The sequence below is a fragment of the Schistocerca americana genome, chromosome 8 (genome assembly GCF_021461395.2).
Source record: "Schistocerca americana isolate TAMUIC-IGC-003095 chromosome 8, iqSchAmer2.1, whole genome shotgun sequence".
In the NCBI taxonomy this organism is placed as follows: Eukaryota; Metazoa; Arthropoda; class Insecta; order Orthoptera; family Acrididae; genus Schistocerca; species Schistocerca americana.
In genome coordinates this window covers 243594931-243610210 of record NC_060126.1, presented here as the reverse complement: position 1 = coordinate 243610210, position 15280 = coordinate 243594931, and the positions used below count along the sequence as shown (strand labels likewise).

The window sequence follows — 15280 nt, the reverse complement described above, 5'->3', positions numbered from 1 at the left end:
GCCAACATTGTCATAAGCTTTCTCTAACTCTTCAACTACTGTAAATATAAGTTTGCTCAGTCGATCTTGTAAGATAAGTTTTAGTTTCTCTATTGCCTCGCATGTTCCTACATTTCTCTGTAACACAAACCGATCTTCTCTAAAGTCGTCCTCTGCCAGTTTTTCCCTTCTTTTGCGAATAAAATTGGTGTTAAAATTAATCTGGCAGTTCGGTAATACACTTGTCAGCTCTTGCCTTCTTTGCTGTTGAGTCAGGGAAAAAAAAAACCATATACGAAATATGATACGTGGCATAAAGACTGCTTAATGAAACAAAGAAATTATTTCAGGTTAAGTTACTCTGGTACCTTAACAGGTATCTACAAGATTGTTACCAGTACATTAAAATCCATGGATAAAAATATCTGAATCTTATCTCTTATTACCTCGATACAATAGCAAGAGATGGCATAACAGCAATTCTGGAAATCCCCGCGAGCTGAGGGACTACGAAGGCTTCTGATGTGTTTGTATACAAATCTGTAATACGAGAGTATTGGTTTAGGTTCCCCCTCTCCTCCAGGTAAGTATATTCGATTTTTCCCCATATTTATAATTTTAATTACGTGTGCGTCTGTGACTGCCTCAGTTGCAGCACAGTCTGTTAATAGTATGACGTACACAGCAACACTTTTTGCCTTACCGTGATAGGTTTTCGATTTAATGCTCCTGAAACAAAGTTGGGTTGCGTATATGTTCCGTTTAACTTTTGCAGCGAATAGGAAAGGAAGCCTGCAATACTGGTACGAAGCACTCTTCGCCATGCCCTGTACAGTGCTTTTGCGGATAATACGAGGGGAGTTAAAAAATTTACACACGTCATCCCACCCTAAGACCATTATACAGCAAGAAGAAAGTACATGTTCTGGATTTCCTGCAGTGTGTGTTCTGTTACACTACAGATGGCAGTTTCATCGCAGTGTGCCAGTGAAATGGTGCGGAAACTGGAAACATACTCCAGAGCTGAAGTACGTGGGACAGAACGATTGATGTGGGAAAAACGTCTAAATTGCATACAGCTTCATAGTGCAATTCTGACGGAGGACCCAGGTTGTACTCTATGTGAAGCCGGGAAATTACCTTGATGAGAGGCCAGGAATAGGGTGCACTCAGCCTGTTTACGCCAATTCAGGAGCTACTTACTTGACCAAGTACTGGCGGCTAAGGTCACGAAAACTGACAACGGTGGTAGAGTGCTGATCCCAGCCACCTCCATGCCGCATCCAACGGCGCCGATGGCAGTGAATGACGCGGTGGTCGGTCGGTACCGGTGGGCCTGCCAGGGTTCGTGGACGGATTTTATATACGTGGATGTAATGCGATGTGGCTTACAGCAGTTGTGAAACAGTACCACAATTTGAGCAAGGTTGCACGGCTGTCCGAGAAGTGAGGCAATCGACATGGACTACAGACGAGTGTCCAGGAACCGAGCCACTGATTCGCAGCAGTCGTAGAGTTTCCGCTGTTGAGGACATTCAGGTAGCGGTTTTCGAATAACTCCGTAACCAAGGAACCGGTTTCTGCCGTCCAAGAATTTAACGATTTGTAAGAACGTCCTGATGGTTGTTTACATAGAGTGGATGACTACGTTGAGGAATTGGCTCATGCCTCTGTCACTTTGACGCGTAATGCAGCATTTAATAAAAGTTACTTGGACTACCATAATAATGTGTAATTCACTTTTTGAAGTCCCCTCGTATATGAAGATGTAGGTAGAGCACACGTAGGTTAAATAGTATAGGGTGTTTCAAAATAAGCATACCGTTTTGAAGGCGTTGTAGCATTTATTACTTTCAACTTAACAATTGTAAATAATGCACCAAATGAAAGAGCAACTCTGGCCATCCTGATTTAGGTTTTCTGTGATTTCCCTAAACCGCTTCAGGCAAATGCCGGGATGATTCCTTAAAGGGCACTGCAGACTTCCTTCCCTACCTACCGAGCGAGGTGGCGCAGTGGTTCGTCACTGGACTCGCATTCGGGAGGACGACGGTTCAATCCCGCGTCCGGCCATCCTGATTTAGGTTTTCCGTGATTTCCCTAAATCGCTTCAGGCAAATGCCGGGATGGTTCCTTTCAAAGGGCACGGCCGACTTCCTTCCCCATCCTTCCCTAATCCGATGAGACCGATGACCTCGATGTCTGGTCTCCTTCCCCAAAACAACCCAACCCAAAGAGCAACTTAAATAGTTTTGTTTGTTTACCTGTGCGCAATGGAAAGAGTATGGAATGACAAAGAGTGGCTGAAAAACGTGTCGAACGAGTGCGAGTCTTTCACGCTTAACCCCAAGAAATATCCCCGCGGAAAGTTTATGGGTCTTTCTTTTTCGGTGAATCAACTGGAACTGATGTTTCTTACCTTGATGTTATTGCAACAGTTACTCCCGACACAATGATCAAGGTTTCGGAACAGCTCACCTATCGACTCGATCTGTGATCGGTGTTCACACTGAATAATTGTAAGAAAAATTGTCTGTCTGTGTTTCTCTTTCATTTGATGTATGTAAGGTGAATGTAATATGTGCTACAAAGCCTTAAAACGCGTATATTTATTTTTAGACACCCTGTATTTCAACATTGGAACTTCCAGGAACAGCATCAGTTTTTTCCCGACAGACCCGTTAGTGACAATAGTTCCACAAGTGTGTAGCGAGTGTGGCAGAAATGAGTAGGTGTGCAGCTCTGGCGTCGGATGCTGCCCATCGGTCGCTTCTCCCGCCGTCCGGTGCCTGTTGGCTGACAGAATTCGGTTTGGCCGCTTTCATCCCCTCGCGCATTAAACTAACGCAATCCGTGTACGGCGCCAGGGGGAGTGCGTGGCGCTCTGGGGACGGGGCCGGGTTAATGAGCCGTCAAGTGTGCGGCGCTCCCATAATGGGGAGCGCAAACCGCAAGAACTGCGCACGGCTTGTAACACGCCTCAAGGGGATACCGGCCCGACCTGCAGAACCAGCCTTCTCTTGTGCATGCCGTCTACGCGCTCATAGTGCGCGTATTTTCTTGTGAATCTGTATCTGAATAACATGCGCGAAGGCAAGATGAATTATTCCTTGATTAGAACTACTTGTTATTTGGCGTTTGTCACGGGGCGCTGCATAGTCGCCCCAACGGCAATCAGCTGCGCATCTTGTAATATACTCCAAACCGCAATAGTAAACACCTGCTAAGAAAGAACCGTCATGCAGCTCCTTGCAAAGCCTCTACACCAAACAGTCACTTGCCGCTCGGCGCCTGCTCCGTTGACCCGCAGCCGAGCTATAATCAAAGACAAGCATAGATACGGTAACAATTTTTTCATAATGCGGGGCCACAGTCAAAATATATTTCTTTAAAGTCAGTACCGACTGTTGTTTATTTGCAGTGTTACATTTACACTTACACTATCATGATTTCGGCTTCAAAGTGACACTATAAAGTGTTATACAATGCCACTTAAAACACTCGATAATGGCACTTTGAAGCCGAATTCATGATTGCGTAAGTGTAAATGTAGCACTGCAAATAAACAAGTCTAATGGCGGTACTGAGTTTAAAGAAATAGATAAGGTACTTTCTAATGGAGTGCGGGTAAACAGCAGTACACATGAGGTGCATTGTCTTACAACTCTATATTCGTCACCACACTCTTGTGCATCTGTACTTTCAAGATTCTAAGTACTGTACTCCAGACTACAAAATCATACAGAATAATGTTGTGATATCATTCTACCACATTTACTATACTTTAAGACGTGACGCTAACTGCGATTAAGTTACAGTCCTAACCACAATCTACCGCCGATATTTTCTATGACCCGCCCTTCACTTTCGATTCTGTTTCTGTCTTTCATTAACTTTTTTTTTCAAGACAGCAATTCAGATTATTCGGAAGACAAACCATCGATGCAGTCATAAGAATTTTGCCCTGCATAGACTGCAGTTTGTGGTCTAGGGGTTAGCATCGCTGCCTCTGGAACACGATATCCCAGGTTCGATTCGTTGCCGGGTAGGAGATGTTCTTCGCTCAGGTTCAAATGGCTCTGAGCACTATGGGACTCAACATCTTAGGTCATAACTCCCCTAGAACTTAGAACTACTTAAACCTAACTAACCTAAGGACATCACACACACCCATGCCCGAGGCAGGATTCGAACCTGCGACCGTAGCAGTCCCGCGGTTCCGGACTGCAGCGCCAGAACCGCTAGACCACCGCGGCCGGCTCTTCGCTCAGGGACTGGGTGTTCGTGTTCACCACAAAGACGGACAAGTCGCCGATGTGGTGTCAGATAGGCAGAACAGCCCCGTCCAATAATGCCGTAACATCATTTAATTTCTTGTCCTGCATAAATGTCACAACAGACCAAAGCATTTGGTGTCCTTAATACCCCGCGCTAAAACGCAAGTCACTTGCATATTAGTGTATCTTCTCACGAATGTTCGTTCTCTTTACAACAGAATACTTCAGGCTGTGTTTTTAATTTTTCGAAAACGTATACAGCTATGCAGCGAGAATCCTCATCCTGGTAATCAAGAGCTTACTTTATTGAAAAGTCCATAGATTCGGCTGGCTTTAACGGTGTAGGAAATGCTTAACTTATGCATGATTTTATGTTTATATTGCTGTTTTTTCACACTTTTATAAGTATTTCATTTAAGTGGTATTCATAATTCTTTAATGATGAGCTGAGTGGTATTGTCTGGAGAATACATCGAACGGACTGTATTTATCACGGCGTTTGCAGGTAATGCGGCGAACAGCTTGCAGCTTTGAACAGCCGCCGTCTTCAGAAAGCCCACAGCTTTGGAACGCAAAAAGAGTCCAGCGATAGATAGGCTTTTGCTGTTGGGAGACGTTCTTCAGCAGCTGAAACGCTAATGATGCACACCATTAGGGATTCTCTGTTATCGCAGACAACATTTTTCTGGCCAGGCCGCTTCTTGCAAGACGTAACGAGGTCACCAGAGCTATTTGCACACCGTAACGGATTTGCTTTTTGAAAACGGCAGTTAGTGGCAAAAAGCTCCGGACTATTCCAATATTCGTTTTATTCTCCAATTAAAAATAAGAGACGAAGAGAAAAAAAGGTGCTAACTCCAGTTCTGCCAGTGTTAACTTTAATGCTGGCGAAAACCAGGAGTGTGCCGTTGCGATCAACGGAAGTTTTAATGGCGGTGTTAATGAGCTGAAGCCACGAACGTAGCAGCCGGATTATCGGATAAGAATCTGCCTTTCTCCGTCTTTTATTCGTCTAGTGCTGTTTCTAGTAAGCTACGTATTATAGTTGTTCAGCGCCTCCGGATTGCAAATTCTTACGTCTTTCCCTGCGTTCACACACAACGAATGCGAGGGGAGAAAATGAAAACAACTAGTGTTACTTAAAGGCAGGAGGAAAGTGACTCCTATACGCGTTTCAACTGCAGTGCGTCATTTAGTCGATACTCAATTTGTGGGTATTCAGATTTGTATTAATTAAATATCTTGGTACTGGAAGGAAATAATTTGGTTAAAGAGAGGGAGAAGGAAAGACAAAGGAACTGGAGACGTGAACCGACAAAACAATGTGTGTCCGAAAAGTTCCATGAAAAGCCATTTCTTTCTCTACAGTACAGGGAGTGCCACAGCAAACTTTGCAACATCCGATCCCGAGAAGGAGTTGTGTATGAAACAGAAGTCAGTACCATAAAGGGTTTTTCTAAAAAATTTAATTTTATAGGGCTGTTGTTAAAATCATTAAAAGGAATACTAAATGGTATTTGTTGACTGTAGCTCCACAGTTTAAAACATTACTGCTTTAATTCTGTACTTCTTTTATCACAGATAAAACGTGGTGCTATCTTATTGGTACTTACAACCATTTAGTTTCCTGGTACGTTATTTGGACCGCTCTTAATAAATTATTCATTTTCCTTTGTCTCTTCATTTTGAAACCTTCCCGTCTCCTCTACATCTCTCTGTGTTACGCCAACTTTTCCTTCTACAATAACCTATGAAACTTTTCCTTAGGATTTCTATCTCTTGCTTAATAATAACAAGTGAAATCTTCCCTTTGAAATTTATTCTCTTTCTCTATCTTCGCATACAAATTTAATTGCTGCTTGTTAAAAGTGATTTTCTGATTATTTCGACGAAACATAGAATGCGTCGTCGTCGTGGCCCTCAGTCGTTATCTGCAATAACCCAAAACTGTTCCTTACCTTTTTTACTGTTACTGGATCGCCATCTGACTGCTACATCGAACTGCGACATGAATATACTTACTGTTTTACTATACTCCATTAGCTGGTGGTGGGCTTTCATATTAAGTGGCTGTATTTATTACCAAAGCTGACGTTATTCTTTAATAGCAAAGCTGACATTATTCTATAATTAATTTGACTGAAATTACGTAATTCATAGTTAAACTTTTTCTTGACAACAATAAAATTTTGCAAAGCTTTACGTTGATGGTTTTTGGGATTGATTATAATTATAAATGCAATATTGCTGGCAAAAGTTAATTATATTCTGAATGAAATGATTTTACAAACGTTCAAATGGGACTTATTTTTTACAATAATCTTACAACTAGCAATGCGCAAACACACCTTCAGTAGTCTTGAGTTTCTCAAAAAATCAATAATATTAGTTCCTCTTATTATAATTGTTAGCTGATGTCTCTGTACATCCGTATATAATCTCTTGTAAATCATAGCTTGTGGCTGGCAGGCACACCGCTCCTCTCAACCTCTCGCTTCAGACCTGCTACCGACTCGCTTCACTTCTCGCTTACTACTGACTTCCTACAAGTGGTGGGCAGGAAATCGCGTATCTGTTAGAAATCACAGTGACTGAGAAGTCATAGATATCACAGTAGCAACTTTACAGAATTTAACTGCGATTTCAGTCACAGTTAGCAGTCGCAAGTAGTATTTCACATTCAAAGACGTGAGCCATCTATTGGTCGAATTTAGCACTGCTTTCTGCGATTTCAGTGACAAGTCGCAACTAAGAGTCGCAAGTAGCAACTAAAAAGCGCAGTTAACATACTTTTCCTAGTGTCATCTGTTGACCGACGTACGTACTTCGTTATGAGAGCCTTGTGCCTCACGAGATCGATGTGCTGTGTGTGCATATGAAGGGCTTATTTCAATAGTGGTACAAGTCCATTTTTGTTCATTTTGAGATACAGAGTCGTAAAGTTAAATGAGCGCTGAAAAACCTGCAGTTGAGATACCAGAAATATTCAAGCATATGGCTTCTTGCTAGAGATGAACCTTTATTTATGTTTGTTTGGATCACTAATTTCAGAAGCATTATAGACGAAAAGTGGAGGTAATGGACTTGTACCACTATTGAAATAAGCCCTTCATATTATGTGACGACATGCACATTCAGCATCAGTTATGGTTGGTCAAATACTGCTGTGACTCTGAATGTATTATATTAATAAGAAGCAACATTGCCTTTTTCTCCTGAAAATATCAAGTAACGTAACAAATGTGTTTGATTCTGCTTCCAATATGACAGTTTTGGTTAATACTCCACATGCCTACAGGACTTTGCAATGTTAACACAGCAGAACTCAGACATCTGTATAAGTGTAGAGAAATGAAAACAGTCATATGAATGCCTCACTTTTGTTCCGACAATAGATACGTACAGCAACCAGTAATCAGAGTCAGAACTGTGTCTGCAAAAACACAAGGATTATGAAACAATTTTTGCTGTCATTAATTACTAGCAATATAATTGACAGAGTAGATTGCTAATATTTGCTATAATGAATATCACATTTGCAAGAACGATCTCACTGAAGTAATTAAGTCCATCGAAACGCTTAGAAACTAACCTCTTGTCTGACGAAAACGGTCTAAAGACGCAGTGGCAATTTCTTCAGATCTGTTGACAATGATATTTTGAGTTATCACTTTACTGAGTGACTGAAATGTAGTTCAGGTACCTGTGAACATAACAATATGTTAGAATTCATTTTCTAAATATGAACTATTACGGTACTGTACGGCTACTTACATATTAATTACACTATTAATATTTTCACAGTTGTTTCTTTAATACAAAATTAAAGCCAACGGAAGAAAAAACGTAAAACATACTTGCCAATGACAGGTTTGTTGAGATGCAGTTTTCTGTGTTGACAGATGTAACTTTTTCATACGGTGGTAAGTCGCAGAAATCGCAGGAATCACAGAAATCGCAGAAGTAGCAGAAGTCACAGAAATCGCAGAAGTCGCAGAAATCGCAGAAGTAGCAGAAATCGCAGAAATAGCAGTGGCGGAGGGATACACGACCTATGTTCCTTAACTGCGACAAATCACAGTTAAGAATAACAGATACTGAAAAGTAGCATTCACAGAAATCACTGATATCGGAAAATCGCAGTTTAGCCCATCACTACTTCCTAGGAACGCTAAAGTGCGGTTTCTCCTGCCAACAATGCTTTCTGGTGCAGACAATCCCTGCTACCATTACAAAATATATCAATGCGCGGTCTTTCCCGCTCTTTTCTTATAATGTATCCGTACGCGGTTTCTCCCGCCCTTTTTAAAATTGTATCAACAATACTTTGGTGCAGACATTCCCTGCTACCACAATTATTTCCAACATGACAAATATTAATTATTCCTAATTAATCCTATTAATAAAATATAAACATCTTTCATAAATTGTGATTTGACAATAAACAATAGAAATATACACGTCTTACAATTTTGTTGGGGATTTCAGCGAGAAAAGTTTCGCAAAAGTTTGAAATTCTGTGTAAAGTTTGTTGTAAGTCACCACTTGCTCTCATTCTCAACTACTGGGTATTCGCGCATCGTGGACTAGGCTTCATTTCCACCCCCACCCCGCCACTTTGGTAGGTAGGGGTTGTTACCCCACAGCGATTCATTCCAGGCAGTAAGTGAAATATGTACCGAGTTTGGTTGACATAGGCCCAGTGGTTAGGGAGCTACATACGTGCATACATTTTTATCGTTACAACGCGGAAGCTGTGTACAAAGTATGCATTAAAAAGACTGCTGGCAGAATAGCGGTGTGGAGGGGAAGGGGAACATGGTGCTCCGTCTTCAGGCCACAAGTGGCCCATCGGGACCATCCGACCGCCGTGTCATCCTCAGAGGAGGATGCGGATAGGAGGGGCGTGGGGTCAGCACACCGCACTCCCGGTCGTCATGATGGTTTTCTTTGACCGGAGCCGCTACCATTCGGTCGAGTAGCTTCTCAGTTGGCATCACGAGGCTGAGTGCACCCCGAAAAATGGCAACAGCACATGGCAGCTGGATGGTCAGCCATCCAAGTGCCGGCCACGCCCGACAGCGCTTAACTTCGGTGATCTCACGGGAACCGGTGTATCCACTGCGGCAAGGCCGTTGCCAGATAAGAAGGTGAGGTAAAGGTTTTTGGTTTATCCCGGACCAGAAGCCGCTTGTATAGTTTCTCAAGCATATATCTTAACCAGGCTACGTCACAGTATGTTAAACAAGGTCTGAACGACGAACCGGGCCTGCCGCCCAGGTAAATTGTTCGAATCGATTAATTCCTTCTCCAAAGATTTCAACTGGACTCAAAATTAATGCCCAGCTAATGGCACCATTTGTATGTGCACTGTTCGTATTTTACGTGCAAAAACAGTCACCCTTAAATAACACCGAACTGGAGCGAGACTAATGGTTTAGATTTGGCCCACTAGTGTGTCGGGCTTTGATCTAAGATAAGTTTTAACCGTCTGAAAATTATTGCTTCTTTCGGATTTTACGGGCAAAAAACACGTTTCTCTAGGTGGTTTTTGAAGCGCGCCAGTTCTGTACTTTAAACTACTACCAATCGGTTTAAATTTTGCACGAAGTATAAAGTCAAAACGAAATTTTTCTATAAAATAATCTTTGTCTGTTGGCGAGGAACGATGCCTTAAAAGTCGAGCTACATGTAGCGTGTAAAATTCGTTCTTACGTGAATTGAATATGCGGATATGTCTTAAAATGAGTCAGATAAATAAAAATACATTGTTTTAAAATCGAAAATTTCTTTATTTCGAATGTGTGCGAATCGGTTCACACTTTGTAAAAAGGGAGACCAATACATGTAATTAATGATCGCCATGTTGTTTTATAAAAGCTTTATCCGTCGCCACTATACAGCGGTCTAAAGCTGCACCTAAAATGCACATAAAATCCGATTCTACGCGAATCGCAGGTGCTGAAATTGTTTGAAGTGATATAGATGACGATTTAAAAAGTATTCCTACTGTTTTTATAAAAAAGCTTTCGCAAAAATCTCTCATCGGGTTTTACGTGCCAAAAATCTCGTGAAACTGTTTCGTAGGAATGCGTTGCATTTGGAAATTATGTCTAAAAGTTGTTATTGCGGTTGATTATCGTTTCGTCGTTTATACCGTGAAGATTTTATTTACCAGTGGCTACAAGTCATTGAAAAATCCTTGGACATACGAAATAATGCGTGTACAGTGTGATCGAGCATGTAAAAGTTTTATCAACGACTACGCAGAAATATTAAACTAACCACGAAATTGCTGTAAAATTATTTTTAGTAAAAGGCCGACTTGTTTCTAACTTACTGAAAATGTTTTACTGCGTTTTCTTCACAAACCACCGTGCTGTCTTGTAGAAAATGTATTTTCGTACTAAAAAAGCTTAAGTTCGTCATTTTTCGTATGGTATTGAGAAGTTGATAGTATTTTGCTGTTCATATATCGTTTTGCAGTTTTGCATATATTTCAGCTTGTCATATTTATAATTAATTCGGATGTTGCAACATTTCGCACCAAAATTACTCAAATGAGTCTGCCTTGCGGTGGTTTCTTAATTTTCAGTATTTATGATTGCATACTTTAAATATACAATGACAAAAATTTTAAGGTAAGAGATAATAACTAGATATATGCTTTCGGCACTTTACTATTTATTGCGCAAAGCGTTCGGCTTGCAATATAGTAAGTTTTTAATTAATCTCAGACACGTAATGTGACCTCTTCGTAGTAAGTTTGTCTACGTAACAATGTTATCATACATGTGGATGAAGTGGTGGAGAGGCCTAAGTACACTCAGGACACAGTACGCTTTACCGGACAGGTTCAACCAAACTAGGCAGATAATCGTAGAGAAGCCAGACTAACAACGCTTCTCAAGCAACGTACTTCGAAAGACAATAAAAACAACTATCAAATCAACAAAATCTACATTCGTTACCATCCCATGGTGGTGTAATATCAAAACTGTGATAGAGTGAAAGTCGGAAACCAGAATGAAAAAGGCTTCCATCGTACCACAAAAAAAGCGAATATGACCTGAGACGAGTTAGGGATGTAAAATAAGGAAAGTAGCGTTTCGACTCATCTGGCAGCTTCAAAGACATTTAAACCAAAACATATTAACATATTCGCTCTTTTTTACGAGTTAACCTTCTTTCTCAGCGCGTAGTGAGCTCTCTTGGCTACAAGGTGTTGCCACACATGCCTCTTGCAGTTTATAGGCCAAACATCCTGATCTTATGCCCAAAATCCAGATGATTTGCCAGCCATTGTAAACAATACATAATATCATATGGCTCGAGATCAAACATGCAATAGGTAAAAAAGTTTTTCTGCGGGGATGAAATTTCGTGAGTAAGATTCGTTCCTTGGGGTTGAGGGCTAAAACATTTTTTTTATTTCTCGGGTGAGGGAGGTGATTTTTTTTCCCCCAAGGGACCATTTCTTCCCCAAATCCACCTCCCTGTTACGTGAATGGTGATGAGTGTAAGAACAAATAGTCCCAAATTCATGTGCTTCTAGAAAGTGGGCTGTATCTACATCAGGGAGTATCCGAGAGTGTGTGTGTGTGTGTGTGTGGTGGGGAGATGGTGGGGGAGAGGGGGGGGGGGGTCGTACCTATTACAGAAATTACCCCAGAGTGGGATTCATGCAGCCTGAACTCCACTGATACGTTGTGTCACATTGTACGACATGGCAAATGCCAGGGTAGATAACATGACGGCCTGTGTCACGTTTCACGACATGACATCACTTATCATGTTACTTTACTTGACACGTTGCACTGTATTACGTTACATGAGTACTAATACTATCAAGTAAAAAAGCGTGAAAATATCAGTATGTTTTTTACGTCCCTAACTGCCCAGAACATATTCGACTCTTTCGTGCAATGATAGGAGCATTTTTCATTCTGGTAATAAACATGGATTAGAAATTTTGTTATGGAATAGAAGGAATTATCAAGTAGAAACTTTTTCAGTTTGTTTTCAAATTTAACGTGGTGTAAAGAATGTCATTTTTATTCTGATCATACAATGAAGGCTTTCACGACCGGATGGTACTGTTGTTAATAATTCTTTGGTATTGTAATTATGTACAGCATTGTTCCATTTGAACTGCATTGGGATAAGCGCCACGTATCGTTCTTACAACACGTTTTAGAACAATAAAAACTTTGATCCTGTAAGTTGAGTTACCCCAGAACGGTATTCTCTATGAAGTTATTGAATGAAAGTACGCAAAATATGTAAGCCTACTGATTTGTCTCTCCGCAAGTTTTGCAAAGATTCGAAGTGCAAATGTGGCTGAACCAAGTTTCTACGTGGGTCAGCAACGGTTCCGTTGTTGAGCCAAGACAATAGGCTCTTTGTGCATAACTATTTCAAAGCTTATGAACATGACTCACTGAATTCCTCCAGACACTCTGGGGAACGCTTTCCAGAGCGGAGCGACACAAATATGAAGTACCATTTATTTTAAAATTCTTGTTCTCCTTTGCTACCTTGTTCCTGACAAATGTCCAGATAAGTTCAGTGGAGTTCAATTCGCAATACGCTAGAGGCAATAACAGCAGTTTGATTTCCCTATTCACTGATCGCAGTATACTTTCCAAACGGTATTCCTGCGCCCTGAAGTGCGGCCGTGCGTGTTCCAGTAGGCCAGCTTCAGTAAATTTTTCGTAAGATGTGGCATAATTGCTTTCCGTCAATTCAGTAATAGAATTCCTTTTCAATTTCGTAGATTGATTTCGCGATACAGGGTTTATCACTGTGTGATATGGAGCCTGACCGAAAACAATCGCAGATCTGTTTGCTAATTTTTCGAGTAGGGTCCTAAATCACTTTTCGTTGTGTCTGCATTCATTTCAGAATGATAATCCGCACTTCTTTTTTGCCCAGTAAAACGTAAACCAGCATTTTGCACGAACCCATCTTCGTTCCCAGTGTGGCACATTATAATCCTTTTTCAACAACCAGGTGGTATTTGAATTCCTCCATTTCACTCTTGAACACTTTCTCTGTGACAATCGTATACATTTTCTGATGCATAAGGCATTTTTTGTTACTGTCAACCAAAACATTCTGGAATGTTTGCATCACATCAAGTCTCGTCAGTGTAATGTGTACTCCGTACATTGTTGCGCAAGTATCTTCAATTATCTTGTTTTCCGGGAACACTCGTCTCTTTCTTTTCTGTTGCTTGACTGTTTTCCATTAGCATAGATTTTTTGTTGAACTTCTTGTATCTGAAACCCAATTGTCGAATAGCACAACAAAGGCTTGTTTCACTCGTATTAGGTAAATCTTCCACGTCAGCCTTCAACTTTTCCAACACGGCTGCCACTGTTTGAAACTGTTTCATATGACTCGCTTTGTAAACTCATTCTCTCGAAATTCCATTCACTGTGCTTTCACGACTACTGAGACATTCAGAAGTTCTCTTTACTGGCCGTGATACGTAACGGCTCGCACCCTGTCCTTTTTCGATCTCAAAGTAATTACGCGCGCTGACAACTGCAACCGGGGTAGGGCTAGATGTCCGTGAAGGCGAGCTCTCGAAACTCGCAGGGTAACATCACCACTTCGACTATATTTTAAGGAGAAAAAACCACTGCAAAATATCAGCCCAGAAATCGATACTGCGCGAAGATTTAGGCCATAATTCTGATAGTACTCAGTTATGATCTTCTGAGAGTAAAGCTTTTTAACTTTCGCGCGCGCCGGTCGTTTCACTCGCTGCGTGACGCAGCAACCGCCTGATGTACGGCTCTGCAGGGCTCTCCTATTCGCGGGATGCTGCAAGCGAGTGAAGAGGAATAGGATGAGGGACACATCTGCCTAACGTATTTTGAGATTTTGTTGGAGAACGCATCTGCGAAAAGTAGTAAATAATATGATTATGTGATCTGTCAACCTCACGCATACATTACGTTCAATCTCGTTTTAATATTTTGCAACTATGTATACACCTCAAAAATCAAAATTAATAAACCGAAATAACTGAAGAACTATCATCAAATAAAGACAATGCTTTTCGATTTATAATTTAATCCCAATCACGCCGATGAATTGCGCATCTCCAGGAATCGTACTTTACTTGCACAGCGCCAGCTTTAAAACCCAAAGAAAACAATGCACAACAGCGATGTTATTAATTAGCAGTAGACAACTTATTACACTGCATTTGTGAATCGCAACGTGAAATCGTTCAAGGGAAAGAGATCTCTGTGCGCGCTGTACTTCCAGACGGTAAATAAATAAATGCCGTGTGGCTAGGGCCTCCCGTCGGGTAGACCGTTCGCCTGGTGCAAGCCTTTCGAGTTGACGCCACTTCGGCGACTTGCGTGTCGATGGGGATGAAATGATGATGAGGACAACACAACACCAAGTCCCTGAGCGAACCCGGGCCGTTAGGTATGACATTCCGTCGTGCTGACCACTCAGCTACCAGGGGCGGACTTTCAAACGGTCATAAATGCTTACCGTCAAAATTATGGCCCAAATTTTCCCGCGGATTCGATCGCTGGAGCTGTTGTCTTGCAAGTGTGCATTTTTCTCCTTAAAATACGAGGGTCGGAGCTTAAATAGTGGCAACTATTTATTCACGACCGATACAAAAGAGTTACATGTTTGCACCTGTTACTGTCCTTCAAAGTAGTCACCAGCGTTGTGTAGAACCCGTTGCCAGCGATGTGGAAGGCGTACTGTACCGTTAGCAGGGCCTGTTCTGTTGATGGTGCGAATGGAGCGCTCTACTGCATGTCGAATCTCATGAACAGTTCTGAAGCGAATGCCACGAAGCCAAAACTGAAACGCCAATCCAACTAATGGCGTCATTATGGGTCGCCGCGAAAGTCGAAAGTGTGTCAGAGCCCCAGTATGGTGAAAGCTATGGTGATTCTCGTGTACGACTGTGATGGTGTTATCCCAACACATTACGTTCCTCCATGGCAGACCGTCAGTGCACAGTATTACTGTTCGTTTTTGGA

At 41.6% G+C, this 15280-nt stretch overlaps 1 protein-coding gene and 1 pseudogene across 2 annotated transcripts in view; one reads left to right on the top strand and one right to left on the bottom strand.

Moving 5' to 3' along the window:
• Window positions 1-15280, top strand: part of LOC124545215 (afadin) — a 1085620-nt gene that overhangs the window by 471154 nt on the left and 599186 nt on the right. The gene's annotated exons all lie outside the window — the stretch shown is intronic.
• LOC124546333 lies at window positions 9280-9396 on the bottom strand (annotated as a pseudogene).